The following is an 18117-nucleotide window of genomic DNA, read 5'->3' on the forward strand; positions in this document are numbered from 1 at the left end:
CCCTTCAATTAGAAAGATTTCCATCTAAAAGGAAGGATGACTGCAGCTCTGCTATAAGACTTGGTGTTCCAGCCCATGTCCCATCTGTTCTCTGTGGGCAGCACCCAGCTTGCCTCTGCCAGGAGACTCATACAACGACCACTTCCAGTCCAGTGCACATCCACAGGGCCACGATAACAGCTGCTAGCAGCATCATCATACAGATTCTCTGCACACGTGTAATCTGACTCAGACTTCATTCTTGGTTTCACTTTGCTTTTAATCTCTGTCAGCAAATAACTGCATCTGAAGATACGCAATTATGGGCTCTTTACCTCAGTGACTACAGCTGTAGGAGCCATACCAGCAATCCTCACTCAGAGGTCCCCAGTGCTGAGCTGCAAGGCTGGGACAGCTCTTCTGAAGAGGAGCTTCTCCTGGCCGCCCCTCCCCAGCCTTTCACAAAGGCAGCAGGGTGGTACGCACCGTGGCAGCACAGAGAGAATGTCCCCTCTCTGTCCCCTTGCTGTGCCCCTGCCCCTCTCTCACGCCATGTGTGGCCCCATGGGCAGCTTGGCTCTTGGCACGTCTCCTCCAAGGCCTATAGCACCAGGTGAAACACTTCGTTCTGCCAGGCGTGCACGGATGTAAAATTCCCTGCTGAAAAGCAAGCTTGCTGCAGAGTGCCACCAAGAGCCTGGCAGCCCTTCTACTCCAAGGTGAAAGAGAAGGAGAAATGGGTTTGTGAAAAGAGCCAAATCAAACAGCAGCTACCCTAGCTGGCAGTCAACTGTAACAGTTATATAAGCTTCAGCCACGCTCTCAGCTCATATCCTGGGTCACTCCAGAGGGGACATGAGATGTTGACAAAACCCACAGGGCTATATGTTTTCCTTTTTTTAAATTGCGTGTTATTATGTTTAATCTCATTATTTATCAGAGCATTTTGTGAACTTCAGTGTCTGACACTGGAGGTGACTTTTAAGGACACGCAGCCTGACTTCATGGGTAAGCCTTATTTCACGAGGAATGAGTGTTCCTGACACACGTGCAGGTGGATGGAAGCCAGCAGCCTGCTGTCCACATCAGGCAGGTGACTCCATTTCACACATCTCACTGCCACACTGAGCTTCTTCAGCTTACTACTGAGTAACGAGAAAGAGGTGTTGGAGGGATGCCAGGAGGGTTGTATGAACCATTCAAACACCACTCCCATGTTTGATGTTGAAAGTGACATGACTGCCCGTCACTTAAGGGGGAATTTCTGTCCTCGTCTATCCTGCTATCTTTTTTTCCGCCTGATAAAACCACGACGAAATCTACCCCCTCATTAATGTATATCATACAACTGACTGCCTTTGAACACTGACCGCTGCCAAACAAAAGCTCTGTTTTTTGAGAGAGCAGTTTAACCATAGCCAATGAGAAATACCTTTTCCCTACACAGCAGTACCAATGTGACTTCATTTTAAAGCAGGATGATCACCTTCAGAGGTGAAAGCGTCCTGCTGGCTCAGTGCCCTTGCAATTCTTGCTTTCTCTGCTCGGATTTCCAGTTAACTAGTGGCAACCAGGATGGTGCGGTTTACGCAGACATACATCTACTGGGAATTGGCCCCAAACCAAACCCACATTTTGTGCAGCCAGGAAAACATAACTACTGCTTAGCAGGCCTGTCTTGGAAAAAGGATGGCTCTAGGGGACAAAGGACGTTGTCCAACACGCTTTTGGTTCCTTGAACACAAATTTCCTGAATTTCATGATGACTTTCTCCTTAAGAACACTCCCCCAGCACACTGCATGCAAACACCGCTGTCGTGGCAGAAGCAGCCCCAGCAGTGGTGGCAGCACACTGGTTAATTAGGCCTGATTTGCTGCTGATTAACCGTATTGCTGGCATCCAGAGAAGCTTATTGTGGTGGCGCAGTTATTTGCCAACATAGCAAGTAAGGAAATTTTGCCTTGGATGAGCCTACAGAAGGAAGAGTAATATCTATATGCATAATTTAAGAACCAGCTGTAATTTTTAACTCCTATCCCCTGAGAAATTAAGCTCTCCTCATATATCATATTATTTTAATGAAGGCACTGGGCTCAATATTGGAGAATAGTTCTATACATAACAGGAGCTGGCAAAGGATATACCCATTGCTGTTTCCAAGCATTATCCTAATGGAAAAGAACTACTCCAAATGGCATGTAATTAGAGAAGAAGGATGCAGACTCTAACCAGTCATTACAGTAACAGAAATTTGCTGTAGCGTGTGATTAACCTAAGAAAGGCATGATGATGATCTCACCATATCTACTCTTGCCTCCTGGCTATAAGAACACAATTAAATGTGAATAGAGAGGCTTGCAGCCAAAACAGCAATTGCTGTGGCATTTTAAAAAAAGTTAAAAATACCTTCTATTCTTCCTGCCTCCACCTCCGCAGTTGCTTCTTGTTCTTTTTTTGTGTTCTCACTCTGTGCTGCTGCCTGTCCTGGACAATAAACGCAGTAAAAGGAACAAAATAATCTCTGTAGTAAACCACCTCCCGCTAAACACCTTCTGAAAAATCACAAGAGGAGACGTTGTGCTACAGCCACTCGTTGTCTGCTGTACGGAGGCCCTGCAGGAAGCCAAACAGTGGCAAGCTGGAAGCCTTTGGTATTCAGAGATAAAATCAGAACAATTCACTGCTATCTTTTACAGTGCTGGTGAATGCTCTTCTGAGGGCAGTGACACAGACCCATACATCCAGCTGAGGACTGTGACCCGCTCACCTCAGCCATACGAGCTCACAGCTACAAGTGGGACAGTTACATGAGAAGCTGTTGCCTAAGTCTCAGACTCCTTTACTTGAGGCTATATGCTTTTTTAAAAACATTTGATTCAGGTGGAATTGGACCAAACCAGTAAAGAGCAAGATAGCCTCATTCATTATCATCAGTTTAACCAATGAGGTACTGCTGCACTCAGGACATGGGGAAGGCAGGAGGTGCCAACCAACCAGACACGGGATGACACACGCTAAATGGCACCTTGCAGTGCCTGGGGAAACAGCATTTGTCACATTCAGCTGATAATCAGTGACACCTTTGTTCTCTGTATCAAAAAATAATGGAGCAGCCTAACATAGCACACAGTGGCGTATCTGTAAGGGCTTCTGCCCACCTAACCCTAATAAAGGTAAATGCTGGATAGGATCATGGTGGTAAAATCTTATACCTATAAACCACATCGTGTTTTCTCCAGTTTCCACCCAGAGCTGACAGACAGCATTAAAAAGCACATCTGAGAAACCACCCAGGTTACAGCAGCTATCACCACAGCAGATCTGATCAGGCAAACCTGAGAGAAAAATCTTGCTCTGGCTCTTGCCTTCTGGAAGTGGTGGTTTGGGTACCATTATCATCTCCATAAAATAAACCTCAAACCTCACTTCACTAACTTAGAGTCCTGAAATTCTCTGTATGACCGGACAGTTCTTCAAGACAAAGAGCGATCCTTGAACCTTCTCCATCTACCATGTGGATATGCTTGAACAAAGAGACTGCAAAGTGGTTTCCGTGGGTGACGAAGCCAACTCATTCACCAAGTCAACATCTCAGTCTTTCCGCAGCAAGAAAAGCACCGACAGCTGTGCTGCACAGTGGCCTATTTTAGGAACAGCTGATTATAGTCTGTCCCACAGGTGTCTGATGGTAATAGCTTTTCAGAATTGCCCTTGCAGCCAACACAGGTGTGTAAAATTCTCTCACACTAACAATTTCAGGAATCGCCCTCCTTCCTTCTATTAGAATTGTTCCCTAATAAAGGCTTATTCAAAACATGTATTTATATCCTTAGCTTCAACACTCTTCTATCCTTCCGGCCCCTGTGAGGGTGGCTAAGGCTGCATACAGTTTTTATACTATGTTTTAAATGTGCATTTTCACGGGCTTAAGAATAATTTCATTCTCTTCTGAATTCTCAGAAGTCACAAAGTTTATATGACAAACCCTCGTGTCTGAGACTCAGGAAACCTCATCTGTGTCAGAACCCAACGAAACCCAGAAATACTTCCTTAACACAGCAAAATCCAGAAACTAGTCCAATAAAAACTCTCCTCTCAGCTGTTTTACAGTATTTCTCATTTAACTGTACTGGAAACAGAGACCCAGCATGTCTTGCTTTGTAATTCCCTTCAAAGCTAATGATGATATCAGGAGTCAATTGCTGGAGCCATACATACACCAAAAGTTTGTTTTTTGTGACTGTGGACCTCTGCAAGGACACGTGGGCTTACGCGAGCTGTTATGACATTCTTACTCTTGTTGTGAGCCAGGGGCTTCCAGGGCTAGAATTCTGGACTTCTCATTTCTCCAGATTTGAGCCAGGAGTGTTTACCTTTTCATTTATCATGCGACCAAAGCAACGCGTGCTGTGGGGGAGGCACCAGTAAAGGACATTAACTTTGACGTGAATTTTTGCATTACCATTCCTCAGGATGATTGCAAAATTACTTAATGACTATCATTAGCATTAATTGCAATGACAGCTCAAACAAGATATATCTTGCCTCGCTTTAACAAGCCTCAGATTTACAGAAGCTGATGCCTCAATCACCTGCTCAAGACCAAGTCCTGGGTAGCGGGACTGGCACTGACCATGGCATCTCCCCCTCCATGTACAGTTATACATTTCATGCTGCTGCTTCACACTGCAAGAGCAAAACATGCCTCCAAGCTTTGAAGGAAAAAAAAAAAAGACCAGACTGAACAGTCCCAGACAATTACTGAATTTATCACCTAGCACCCTACTCCTTGCATCAGTCTGTGCTCCTCTCTCCTCCTCCTCAGGGCAGCTTCATCCGCCCTTGCTCAGGCTGCCAGGAGTTTAACCTGCAGATGTTAGAAGCAAGTGGAGGTCAGACTGTTCCTTGCCAGGGCACAGCTGTGAGTGAGCAGGGCTTTGCAACAGCTTTGCCCTTGTTTCCAAGTCATCTGGAGGGCGTGAAAACCCATCACTCACAGCTTAGAGCTTGATTACTGGACTCGCATTGAACACAATGCCTGATGCACAGATGTCTACTTGAGGGAGTGAGAAAACACATGGCAGCTTTTCAGCTAGAATGAAAATCCAGGCAACGTGATTTATTTCCACATGGGATCTTCTTGAAGATAAGCACTGGATACTTTACCAGCTGCGGATGTATGGTCGGCTTCCTACCACAATTTATTTTCATTGACATCCTATTTATGGACACAATTTTTACTGTCTCAAACTATGCATACATACAGGATTGCAGACAGACAGACATACACAAATAAAATTGGATATATGCTAATGTAATAATAGTCATCCTGCATAATCTTGGTGATTAAAGCTAGGCTCTGAAATCAAATAAATCCGAGTCTCTGAAGTGCTGGATAATCAGAAATGCCAGCAAAGCCAGTGGGAGTCAAAAGTTGCCCAGTACTTCTGAAGGGACAATTCCTTCTTTATTTCCTGTTCTTATGCAAGAAATGCCAGGAGCACTCAAAATATTCTCCCACTTTGCTGGATGCTATATGTAGGCATAGGGATACATAACATTTACAGCTTAAGCAGGCAAAATACAGAGCAGAGGTAAGAACTGAAACTTTTTCTACCTCTTCGTTAAAAGATATTGCAAACAAAGAACACAGAGAAAATGATATAGTCAGAGTCTAACACCAATGGTTCAAGTACAGAAGGGCTTTCTTTTATAATCTCATCATTACTACTGAAAATTCTTTGCATTTGTTAGCGTAGGAATCTGGCTTTGGAGATCCACTTCTGAAAGATTACCAAAAGGTATCAAAAGGGCTGTCACCTGGCTGGATTACTGCCATTTAGCATGTCCTGAATGTAGGCAAAGCAGTCTGGTATCTTTGCTCAAGCACAATCTATAAAAACAAACAAGTATAGAATACGCTGCTGCCACCATTTACACAAAACAAAATAAAATGATGATGAAACAAAAATAAAAGAGACCCCCAAACCCTAGCAAAAATCACCACCTTAAAGTTGAACCAGCCTAGGAAGGTTATCTATCCCAGAAAAGTACTTGCAACCCTATGCTTTTCCTTCCAGACCTGCTCAGCGGCTGGTCGGCACCAGCCAGATAATTACTACAGCTTGATCCTCACTGCTTCAGCTCTATTCACTTTGCTCCCTAATCTATTAATTTATTAACAGCTACAAACCACAGACCTTGGCAGCCAACGGAAAACTGTTGGGTTTATGCTATTACAAGTCAACAGGAGAAAAAACATCTTTGCAAATGCAGACTGCCACAGAAGGTGGTTAGAGAGAGACAGATGTTCAGTCAGCATTGCAGACGGGCTGGAAAATCCCACAGCACCACTCCAAACCTCTTACCCTTTTCCTCTCCCCAGAAGACTTGCTCTTTTTCTCTCACTATGCATGGACTATACCCAATTTTCAGGCAAAGGCTGGAACCCTTGGCAAGTAGTTACCCCCTGCTGATCTCTTCCCCGGGCAGCAGCTAGATCAAGTTGTTCAGGCGTTGAATTTCAAGGTCAGTGTACTTCAGTACCAAGCTTCTCCCACAAAAACTAGAGAATGAACCTGGTCTAGAAATGCTCATTCTGGGAACACTTCTTCCACATGGACTCAAGTGCTTTATTTGTTACATGGGATTATCTCTAGAAATGCAGAATGAATTCTGGCTTGGTGGAAAGCCAGTGGACAGTAAGGTAAATGCTGCTTGCTTACAAAAAGACATACAGGGGGAAGTAAGTTGGTTGATCCATGTGATAAAGAAGCGTGCTGGCCCTCTGCCTCCTTGACCTAGGCTTGAATGCTCTTCCAGCACAGATTCCCCATCTGTCTCTTACTGTGTGCTCTGTGCCAGAGTATTTCACAGCTTCATATAGCTCAAGGCCAGGAAACTGTTCACAAGAAATGGATGTTTTTAACAGTGTTTTGCATCATGTCATTTGAAAGACAATTTAAACACTATTTAAATATTTGTGAAGGTGGCCATGCTCATACTTCTTGCTACTCCACATCGTACATTCAGCTTGAGCATTCTAAGCATTTCTCTGCATTTCTAAGTCTCCAATGGGTGCCTTTTTCTGAAATACTATAACATGATGGAAACTACGACAATAATTGTGTGTGACAAAGTCCTTGGCTACAGCAAACAAGGACAAGCCCAAACGCAGCAGCTGTAAACACAGAAACAAAGGAAAAAACACTGCTTACAAGCCTCAGGTAGACAGGGATATCTAGAGAGATCCCCTCACCTCCACCGCCAACCCTTAAATAAGGTCTGTGAAGGGGTGGATCTTGGCTCTACCCCTTCTGCTCACTGAGGTACATTGCATGCACCTGAGCTCCCCTGGGTTGGCCCTGCCTTCCCACCAGGTGCTCAATCACTGCTTCAGGCCGTGACTTAGTATTTCTGCTACACTTCCATTTTCTGATTATTATTTTTTTGTTGTCTATTAGGGCTGTTTCTCGCAATGGATGACTAAAAGCAAAACTATTTAAAGAAATACTCCCCCACTCTACAGAAAGTATTTTTCTGAGTAGGACTATAAGAATATAAAAAAAGCGTAGACAACTGAAAAGTGTGTATGAACAGAAGGGGAAAGCCCATTGTCCCAAAGATTGTCTTCTTTTCAGTCACAAACAAGACACCTTTCCTCAAGAAAGCCAGAATTAGTCATGAAATATATATGACTAATTGATCTTTTCAACTGTCAGAAGTGAAGAATTTCAAATAAAAACTGGGTGCCTTTGGAACATTTATCCCTGTTAAATCCTGCTTGTGGAATTCATCTTGAGAGCACATGAACAGAATTCTATGTTGAACACACAAAGTCAGCCTTCAAGATGGCGAAGAAGAAATGAAAGAATACTGTATTACTTCAGGGGTAACATATATGGCCACTTAGATCTCTTCAAAATACTACTTAAGACTAAGCTAATGGGTCTACCCTAAAACACATTTAACCCTGCCTTTAACTCCATTGTACAAGTCTTAAGAAGAGCCTCAGTATGGCCTTCTAGAAAAGAGGCACTTCTGCACTCTTTTCATTTAAGATATGAGGACAAGTTGAATCATTAACCACTCAGCAAAAGCATCAAGGAAGAGTGCCTAAAAGTGATTGCAAACAGATATAGAATGGAGAAAGTAATAACAAGACTTATTTGGGGTCTTCTTCTCTGCAAGTTTTTACCACTCAGATCTTCCAGTAACAGTAAGTTATTGCCAAAAAACCCACACTGAGATAATTGGGCTTGAAGCCTTCACACAGCATAGTCTATCCACACAAAGCACACTGGAGACTGGCTCCAGATTTGCAGAATTCGCTGGTACAACCAAAGTGTGGAAGCTAGAAGAAATAGTGTTGACCAAACCCCATGCTCAGTCAAAAGCACATCCTAAAAGCTACTCTGTACAGGCAAATCCCTGGTAGTTTTTATGAAGAAACACACCTTGCAGAGGCCAAAAACTGTTGCAAAGAAAATGCTATCATACTGTTTAATCAACTGATGTTCCTGCCGCAACTTAGCAACTATTGTGAATAACTCTTTCTCCACAGTTCGCTTCCCCATTCCTGTAGTTTCTTTCTGGCCACAGGCATCTGTAAATTTTAACTTTTTTTTGTTTTGTGAGTTCATTACCATCATTATCTGCTCTTTGGAATAGCAACATTGCTCTGTACAAGCCAGGAGCACTTCAGGATCATCACTAAGGAATGGAGAGCACAAGTATTCAGAAGAGCATTCTGCTGGCTGAATGAAGCATCACTGCTAAATTTTCTTCTCATTCATTTCTAACTCATCTGCCCTAAATTCATTCTGAATCAGCTGCCTACAGACTGGATGACTGAAAGGATGTTGTTGTTTGCCTTCCTGTCAGAATGGCAGCTACAGTGCCTGGAAAAAAAAAAACACAGCAATTTTATACCTCTGGTGGGATACCACTGGTAAAAGGCCATATTTATATTTCATATAAACCACGGCAGCTCAGTTGATGGGGTTTTCATCAATGAAATTACAGCCTTTTACTATAGGGTCAAATTTCACCCATCTAATTCAGGTTTGGTGTTTTTCTTTTTTCTGAGCAGCATGTAAGCTACTGACTAACGTACTTCTCACACTAGCAGGTGTGGCAGTGATTGCTGACTAGTTGAACTCATGTGGCGGTTAAAGACTAATTTGATTGCAGATGTTGGATTATAAATCACACTGAAAAAGATGAAAGGTTTAAGCAGACAAAATAAGAGACAAACTGAGAGACTCATTAGTCACTAGAAGGCAGGCTGTGTTACTGGTGAAGCAACAGCACACGGGTTGTCTTGGAGCATCAGTACAGATCCAACTGATGAGTAAACAGTGAATGATGTTTGTTACCCGGCTCACTATTAATATGGTGATTATTATATTATAAATTGAACAGCTAGCTACTTAAAAAAATACCTGTTATTAGCTTTTCCTTTTTAAATTTCATTTTATTTACACCTAAGTTTTTTTTGAGGAGTGGCTCAAACACAACTGTGTGGGCTCTCTCCCTGTCATCTGCCTGTTTGGTTGGCTACTGACATCTGCTCATGTTCTTGCAGGCATGTTGTTTTGGATGTGATAGGCACTTAGGCATACCCTGCATGCAGGAACCTAGCTGAACCCCCTCCATGTGCTATCTGATTAATACAGTCAGTCCACTTGCTTTCTTGTTTGGGAGCAAATGTGAGTGTGCCTACTGTCTGTCTTTGGCAAGCCCTCTGCCACCTTCCAGCATGGAAAACTGTAATTCTAAAATAGGTCAGTTTATTATAAAAATACATTTCCCAAGCAACGTTCCCCTGAGGCCCTTCATAATAAGAACATCTTTTGAATTGAATAAATATTGTTCTGCTATTTCCCAGTATCAACGGCACGTATTTCTATGATAATGCCCAAGCACAGTCCAGCTGGAAGCAACTCTTAAAGTACATAATTTAATACAGGAATATTTCCAATGGAAGCCTTCTATGCCTTATGATGGAATTCTGTTATCTGGCTGACTTTATTGCTCTGTGGACGGTGTAAAGTGGCCCCAAGACTTGAGATATGAATTGTTTCCCTGATGTTAATGTATATACCAAACCTAGCCAGGAAGGTAAAGGCCTCTCTCCTCACCAAAACAAAGACAACCTCTGTGTTAGTTTGTATGTCTGGTAAATGCAGGAGGAAGCTGCTTATCCCTTCCATTTCTTAGGCATCAAGCTAATCAAGACTAAGACAAATAAATAAAAAAATAAAAATAAAAATGAAGGCTAGATTCATTCCTGAGTGTCAAAAAGCCCAAGCAGCTAAATTAATGAAGTTAATCCTTCTGTAATCCTCATTTGTTAAAACTTTCCTCTGTGTCTCCTGATGAACCTTGCCTGACTTCTCAGGAAATGAAGAAAGAGATTTTGGTCTTCAGTCATATTTTGCAGCATCCTTATGCATTTTCAGCATCATTAGCACATGGCCAGAACTACAAGCTGGACTTAGCCCTGTGAATCTTAGGTTCTTAGGCATGGGATGAACAGCACCAATCTTGCACAGTCCTAACCTGAAGTCACCATGAGCAGGTATGAGTCTTCCAACTCAGTTCAGCCCCCTGCAATTCATAGTACTTATTCTTATGGCATAACCAGGATCATTTGGAGGACTGGAAGGAGGGCAGAGGCCTGGAAGTCTGGTCATTTCATTCTGCCATGCCACTGACTGGGGTAACCATCAGAAATACCACTTACCCTTTATGTGAAAATGTCTTTGTTGTTCTGAGAATTGTCAAATGTTATCCCTGTTGCATTTGTAATTGGAATACCTGTCCCTGTGGATTAGCTGGAAGCCTGTAAGTTATTTTACAGAGCGCTCAAACAGACAATCTTGTAAGGCTGTTGCTTAGCTTGAGCAGAAATCTGGGTTCTCATAAATGTATGCAGATATTTATAGCCTGCTCAGTGGCTTTTAACAGATACTACCTAATTATTAACCTCAGGGGGAGGATTAACATTTTCTTGTAATAAATATGGAGATGTTGTAGTGTGCTGCAGTGTTATAAAACTTTCGGCTCTTGTTGTGAAATACCAGACTTTCAGGGTGGAATAATTCTGTCATCTTGTTTCCATACAGCTCTTCTCAGAGTATCATCTTTGTGACAAATGTTTTGTCACATTACTTTTACCCCTTCCAATGCCACCCAGCATGCTTCTTATGTTTTATCATTTCCCTAATGACTCATCTCTGGAGCTAAGCCTATCGACTGTGAAGTTTTTCATGAAACTCATGCTTCAGAGAAAAGAGAGTGACGTTAACATTAGAGACCCATAAATTCAAGAAGTAAAATACTAAGGACTGATTATCCTTCTGTCTTTTCTAGCCTATGGGCTCGACGACCTTTTCCAGGAGAGATGAGCTGGGAAGACTGACGGGACTTTTGTACCTCTTCACTTTCTGAGCCTGGGACACGGTGATATCCAGTTTATTCCTTAGTGCACAAAGGCCACCCTAATAGCTGCTCTGACCTGCAGCTCTGGTAGTCTAACAAAACCAGAGGTCGCTAAAACACAACAGGACCCCGCGTATTGTCTGTTACACTTCACTAGGGTGGAAGATTTCCTATCTAGTCCATTATACTAGCTTTCCAGATTTACTCTGCTGTTCAATGCTGCTTTGGGAGCATGGTCAGAGTGTCTCCCATGGTCAGAGTCCCAGGGCACTATGTGAGCGGAGGTACCCTTCCTCAGGTACTTGGCGGACACACTGCTTTGTGGGCTAAGATCACACTGACAAAAGAACTTACCAGTGGTAAAGCGCCAGTCCTTCAAGTTCAAAAATGTACAGTTTCTTTATAAAAGCAAAATGACTGCACAAAGACTAGAAAATTGTTTTCAGTCAGTCTGGCTTTACATTAAGAGATTCTACTGTTTTCTGAATCTGAATAACCACACTCCTACTCTACTCCCTACACACAGGAACACCCATCTCTTCCCAAAACCATGTGAGATCAGATTAGTAATTAGCCTACTTTTATTTTCCTTTTCTGTTCCACCCAGAAAAGGAGAATCCACCCATCTGAAATTTACACCCAACCACGTATCTATTTGTCTTTGTTTTACACGCTGTTAGTGAGTTATACACCAATTTACACAGATTTAAGGTAACATGAGGCCACTTTGTTACCCTATATTGGAAGTGCCCACTGTTCTATGATAACACCCGACCTGTTTTTCTCAGATCTCTAGTGATGTTTGATGGAGCAGCAGGTCTAGCTCTGCATTTCAAAAGGGGGCCTGGAGCCATGGCAAATTTCCGAATAAAATCTTCCCCAGCATCACTATCATTATTTAATTGAAGCCATTTCTTTTTACAGTGTCCTTAGACCCGTCATAACGTAGCACAGTGTTCACTATTTGAGTCTGCTGCCTTTTATTTTTGCATGAAGAACAGTAAAAACTGCACAGCACCTTGCACAGGTTGCATATTTCATCTTTTTATCTTGAGATCCCTTTTATAAACTGAGCTCCTTGGTTGCGCATCAGCATCACTGGTTTTAAACAACAACAACAAAAAGACCTTTCATCTGTAGAAAGCAATCCGCGATCCTGATCACAACAACAAATATTTTCCAACTTTCTCTAAATGAAAACTACATGTGCATATCAAAAATCACCCTGATCTTCAGGACAACACACCCACTGCTGATAATGGCATGATGATTTTGAAGAGTTATCAATACTGACGACTGTCAATGAGCTACGGCAGAATTTAAAGGTAGAGGTGTCACAGACAGAATTCAAGCACTTTTTCAAGATTCCAGAAACACTGGGCCATTTAGCAGGAAAAAAGAAGGGAGATGAGATGAGATCTGCCTTTCCAAAACTGAATATTTGGTCACTGCTTTCTGCTCATGCACATTGTTTTTTTTCAGCCAGTAAGAACACATTACTTCTAATTTCAGGCTCTTTCAAGCAGCCTTTCATGTTAATTACTTTGGTCTTAACTTGATCTGTGCTTCATCTGAACAAATATGTATGTAGCTGTATCTAACTGAGCGACTGAAATATCTCTGTCAGTTCTCATCAGACTGCCAGGCTATGAGCCCTTCAGAAAACACCGATCTTTCCGTCATTCCATTCATTCCACAAATGAATCTACGTGCTCACTGTGTAACTTCTGATATTTTTGCAGTATTTATATATAAAACATCACTGATATAAAAACTTAGATCTATAGATGTGATCAACGTGGCATGCCATGGCTCAACCTGCAGATGACTGCTCTCTCTCTCTTCTTATTGGCTCAGATGTTGGCTGCAAAGTCATGAGTGATGTGTTTCACACTACAGACTTGGCAGACACTTTACCATGTATGTTAGCACAGATTTACCTGAAGTAGGCTGCTGCTAGCAGGTAACAAAGCATTACAAAACAAAAAGTAGAAGAGGAAGCAAGCAAACCTCCGTGCATTTTTAAAGGTGTACTTGTTACCGTGAAACTAACTGCTCATCAGGGGCATCTGCACAAGAACTGGAGGGTCTAAAATCTAAGAGACTGGCAGAGTGCTAACCCAATAGCGTGTGCTTCCTCCTTAGCACTCCTTCACCCCATCATGCAATGTGCTGATGAGTCACTCTTGTGCTGATGGACTTCTCTGGTCTGGCTGTAGAAATTCTGTGTCCAACAGATTGGACCTATGATTAATCCACGGGCAACACAAGCAATTTTAAATAAAGCAATGCTAATGCTTCCAGGATCAGAAGTTCATCAGTCTGCAACTAAGATTCCTGTTTAGTGACAGCCTCAATATCTATAAAACAGATTATAAAATACCCGTTTTCTTTCTTTCCTTAGTAGTGATTGTGAGTGTTGCCTAAGAAGGTAATGAGAAATAGCTCAGAATACACTCTTCTCCGTGCCCTCAGGAGAACAGCTTCATCTCCAGGGCTAAGCAGTGATATAACTCAGCTGGGAAAATGAATTATCATCATTTTCTAAGTACTACAAACTGGGAGTCTCATCTGAGAGCTGGTCTGCACTGCGCTAGGCACCATATTTGCAGATACTAACAGATTAACAAAGAACCAGGGTTTGTGTTTTCCTAGGTTCTTGTCCTTCTACGAGGACTGAGGGAGGGAGGCGGGCAGGAAAGGGAGTAAACAAACCACGCCACGCTTCACTAACTTATAATAAATAAAAAACAAAATGAACAGTAAAAATAACAGGAGTTGCTGACAATTGCAACCACAGATATTATAGATAGAGACCCTTGGTTCTGGGTCATTAAAAAAATAATAACAACAGAACCTTCTTGCATGTTTGTTTGATGTTGGCTATGGTAATAGCTTCCTTACCTGCCAATAAGTTCTGTAATGTAGGATTGTGGAGTTGAGATGGGGAGAAAAAAAGAATCCACTTTGTCCTCTGTGGACATTCTTTATAGAAGATGCTACAGTAACTCATTGCAAAATTTGTAATTGTTGGCATTTTTCCCTCCACTTAATTATTTTCTGCATGTACATGCATCCACTGATGGCAGATGACAAAGCAGGGCTCAAAATAACACTATGCTCACTTCCAATCATTACCCTTTTGGTCTCCATCCTTCCTGTTTTCTCTTACACTCACACACTGCATGCAGTTGCAATTGTCAGCGATGTGCTTTTCTCATATTTACTCAGCAGCATTTTGACACGTCTGTCCTTTCACACGTGTTGCTGATTTACAGATACGAACATTTAGCCACTGCCTCCCAGAAACAAGGCACCCAACTTTACTAAGTAGGTGACCTGTGATTAAAAAATTAATCAGTACAAATCTTCCTTTCTGTAGAACTGTTAAAGAATTCCAAGTCCATGTATATAATACTATATATATGCAGCCTTTTTCTTTTTTTTACAATTTTAAACTGTGGCCAGATGGGCTCTCAAAAGCTTTTCCTACAGGAAGGCAATTTAACTCGATTCAGAAGGTATACAGAACTTTGTATTTTCTTTTACCAATAAATACTATCAGTCTTTGCTTTGTTCTGTCTCTTAAGAAGTTGACATTTACCTGAACGAACTGATGTATCCCCAAATGTGAGAGCAGTTTAGCCACCTTGTCACGTAGTATCAGTGCTTACAGACAGTGCATCCAACTCCTATCCATGATTAATAAATAAACAGTAACGGATGAATTTTGGTACTTTTCTTATCTCCCATAATAATGCCAAACTAATGCCAACAATCCCTCACACTGGTCATCCTTTTTGGCCAGTTATGCTATTCACACATACACAGAGGGGCAGACTGAGGAGAAGGCTAATGCCTCTACCTTGGTTCTTCAGCTAACCTTATTCTGAAACCTCGTCAAGCTGGGGTTTCACTTACTTTAACTACACAACTATTTTTGAAGTATTTTGCACCAGTTCATAACCCTGTAGGACAGATATGAAAGTTGATCAGATACGAAATCATTACATTTCCTGAAATAACATCCAGGATTGCTCTCAAATCCACACATGCAACAGATTCAGCCTATGTGTCACCTCTGTCTTCAGTGTAGGTTTTATAAATTAAGGAATGATGCACTAGAAGAAGAGTCATACAAGTTTCAAGACCTTGTTCTATAGCCGTAGGACTACAAACGTTTCTCACACCTGCATCAATTTCAGAAGCAAACCACAGGCAAGGTACTGTTCTTAGTATAATCAGCTTCCCTTTAGTTTTGATTGCATCTAATGGATGTTGTTCACGTTCAAAAATAAACGTTGCACTAATGGCTGTAGGACCCATTTGACAAATGTTACTACTGCGACCACGTTTTTCTTAGGAAATCAACCTAGCTGTAACCCCACCACTTGTCCCTCCTTGCTGAGTGCTCTTCAACTGACACTGTAACTGTGAGACTCATAAAACACCATCTTCTGTCCATCACCAACTAGTAGGGTTAATCATCAGGCACCATTCTCAATGCTGGACTGACCCAAGCTTGCCATTATAACTCAAAAACAGATGAGTTTGGAGACCAACCGCTCTATGGAGAGATCTATATGCTCTTCTAGTAGCAAAACGAGTTGAAGAGAAGATGCAGCATTGAGAAAGGAAAGTTATAAGCAACAAACCAAACCAAAAAACTCACAGTTTGGGAGAAAGAGACAGCATTTGAATGGGTAGGAAAAGCTACATTCCAGGTAATAGAAGGTCAAAATTTCATATAGGGGAAATCTACAGTTAAATCCACAATAAACAATTTCTAATATGCTGACACCAACGTGAAAAGAATTTCCTGCAGCTCGAGGGCTCACAGGGTTCTGTATTCCATCAGCTATGATATCTTAGCTCAGTAATTATTTTTACCCTTTTAATAGGCACCTCCCTCATCCATCACTGTTAATACCTCATACAGCATTTTGTATAGGTATATTTTCAAAGACTAGGAGAAAAAAAACAAACAGAAAAAATTCTCTGTGGAAATTCAAGAGAGCTCACTGTACTGACATTTGAGCCACTACATGATCAGAATTTACATTTTCTTAATTCAACCACTGAAGACATTCAGACTGAAACCTGCCATATTTATTCATGCAAACAAATGCTACTCACAGGAATCACCTCGCTTAATGGAATGGTTTGCCTGGATAGATAAGGACTTTGATTTTGCAAACTGAAACGCCTCAAAGGAGGAAATGATGGAGCAGTATTTAACCCAAGGATATATTTTTTTATCTCACTGTGGTTTGTAATGGTATTATCACCATGCTCCACAACAGTGAACAGATGACATATTGGGAAACTATGTCGATAAGGGGCCTTTCTATTCCTCTCCTTGTGAAAGGTAAAATACGCTGCCTTTCTGTGCCACAGGAGTGCCACAGGCATGCCTGGCAGTAGCTTTGCAAGCACTGCATTTGTTTGTAGTCCCAGTGTTTCTTCGTGAGGTTTACAGGAAATGATTCTTGCACTTTCTAAGTGGCATTAGTTAGAAAGCGACTGACTCAGCGCTGCGTTCAGCACAGCTGCACACGCACCAACACCCGCACAGCGCTGCCTGACTGTGCCTCTCTGACACCGCCCTCCCTCAGGGCACATTGGTAATCCCACAGGCAGAGGGCAGTGGCTTTACTAAGCCAACTCCGCCCCTATAGTAACCCCAGTAGATCTCACTTCAGAGAGCATCTCCCACCCACAGCTTTTCAGTCCCCTTTGTGCTGCTGCATGCTATCAGACAAGTTGACAACATCCTGCCAGAAGCCTCTGGCCCACACTGTCAGGCCCTGTGCTTTCTAAAGCAAGCCATCAACCCAGGGTGGAGTGCAATTTGGACGAGTAAAACTCAGACCATTCAAGTTCAAGATCTGCAACGTAGAGACCATGCATGCGTCAACCTTGGCATCACACTGAGCGAGGGCTTTACCGTTCTGTAAGGCAGGAAAGCAGATCTCTCCCTCACCAACGCTCGGAGGCACAGCTGAATGAAAGCAGCTACGAAACCAATTCAAAGTGCAGTGGGCACTTTCAGTTCTTCATTTGTGCTTTACTCAGTATAACTTCTCCCCCAGTAAACTTCACATAACTTAAAGGTTACACGGACCGAGAAGGAAAAAGACACTTTTAGCACGGATGAAAAACTCAGTTGACTTGCAGAGGGAGAAACACCAGAGCTTGACTATTGTTAGCATGCTGCAAACTCCCTGGAAGTGATAGGAGGATGGGGGGGAAGCTTCAATACAGGCAGATCCAGAGCGATGCATGTAGGAAAGTTTAGTTTAAATACTCCTTCCAGGACAGGCAACCAACTCCTGAGAAAAGCCTGGCTTGCCCAGAAAGGCAGGGATCACAGACACACCAGTTCCCAACGCATGGTCGTGGGAAAGCAAAGTTCGTACTGCTGGGTGAACAGACAGGGGAATACTGCGCCCGATGTCGTTCTCTCTGCAGTGACATTAATGGCAGCCTTCCTGGAAGCCGCTGAGCCGTGCCGCTGGCCGCACTTTGCTGGCAGCCACTCTGGGGGCTTGGAGAAGAGCGGCCGCTTTTCCTCTGGAGCCTTTGTATTCCTGGGAGAGACCAAAGGAGCGCGGCCTATTTATCTCATCAGAGACAACACTAAGTAGCTATTTAATTACCGTCCTTAAGTACTTACACAGAGAGACCATCTG

General features: G+C 42.5%; 1 protein-coding gene across 4 annotated transcripts in view; it reads right to left on the reverse strand.

Annotated features, from left to right (window-relative positions):
* Positions 1 to 18117, reverse strand: part of GPRIN3 (GPRIN family member 3) — a 37354-nt gene that overhangs the window by 15900 nt on the left and 3337 nt on the right. The window contains exon 2 of one of the 4 annotated variants that reach the window (XM_046941126.1): positions 2 to 18015. The exons of the other annotated variants lie outside the window; for them this stretch is intronic. The gene's annotated coding sequence lies outside the window, so the exon portion shown is untranslated. The remainder of the gene's footprint in view (position 1; positions 18016 to 18117) is intronic. 4 annotated transcript variants of the gene reach the window in all.

The sequence above is a fragment of the Gallus gallus genome, chromosome 4, assembly GCF_016699485.2.
Source record: "Gallus gallus isolate bGalGal1 chromosome 4, bGalGal1.mat.broiler.GRCg7b, whole genome shotgun sequence".
NCBI classification, from domain to species: domain Eukaryota; kingdom Metazoa; phylum Chordata; class Aves; order Galliformes; family Phasianidae; genus Gallus; species Gallus gallus.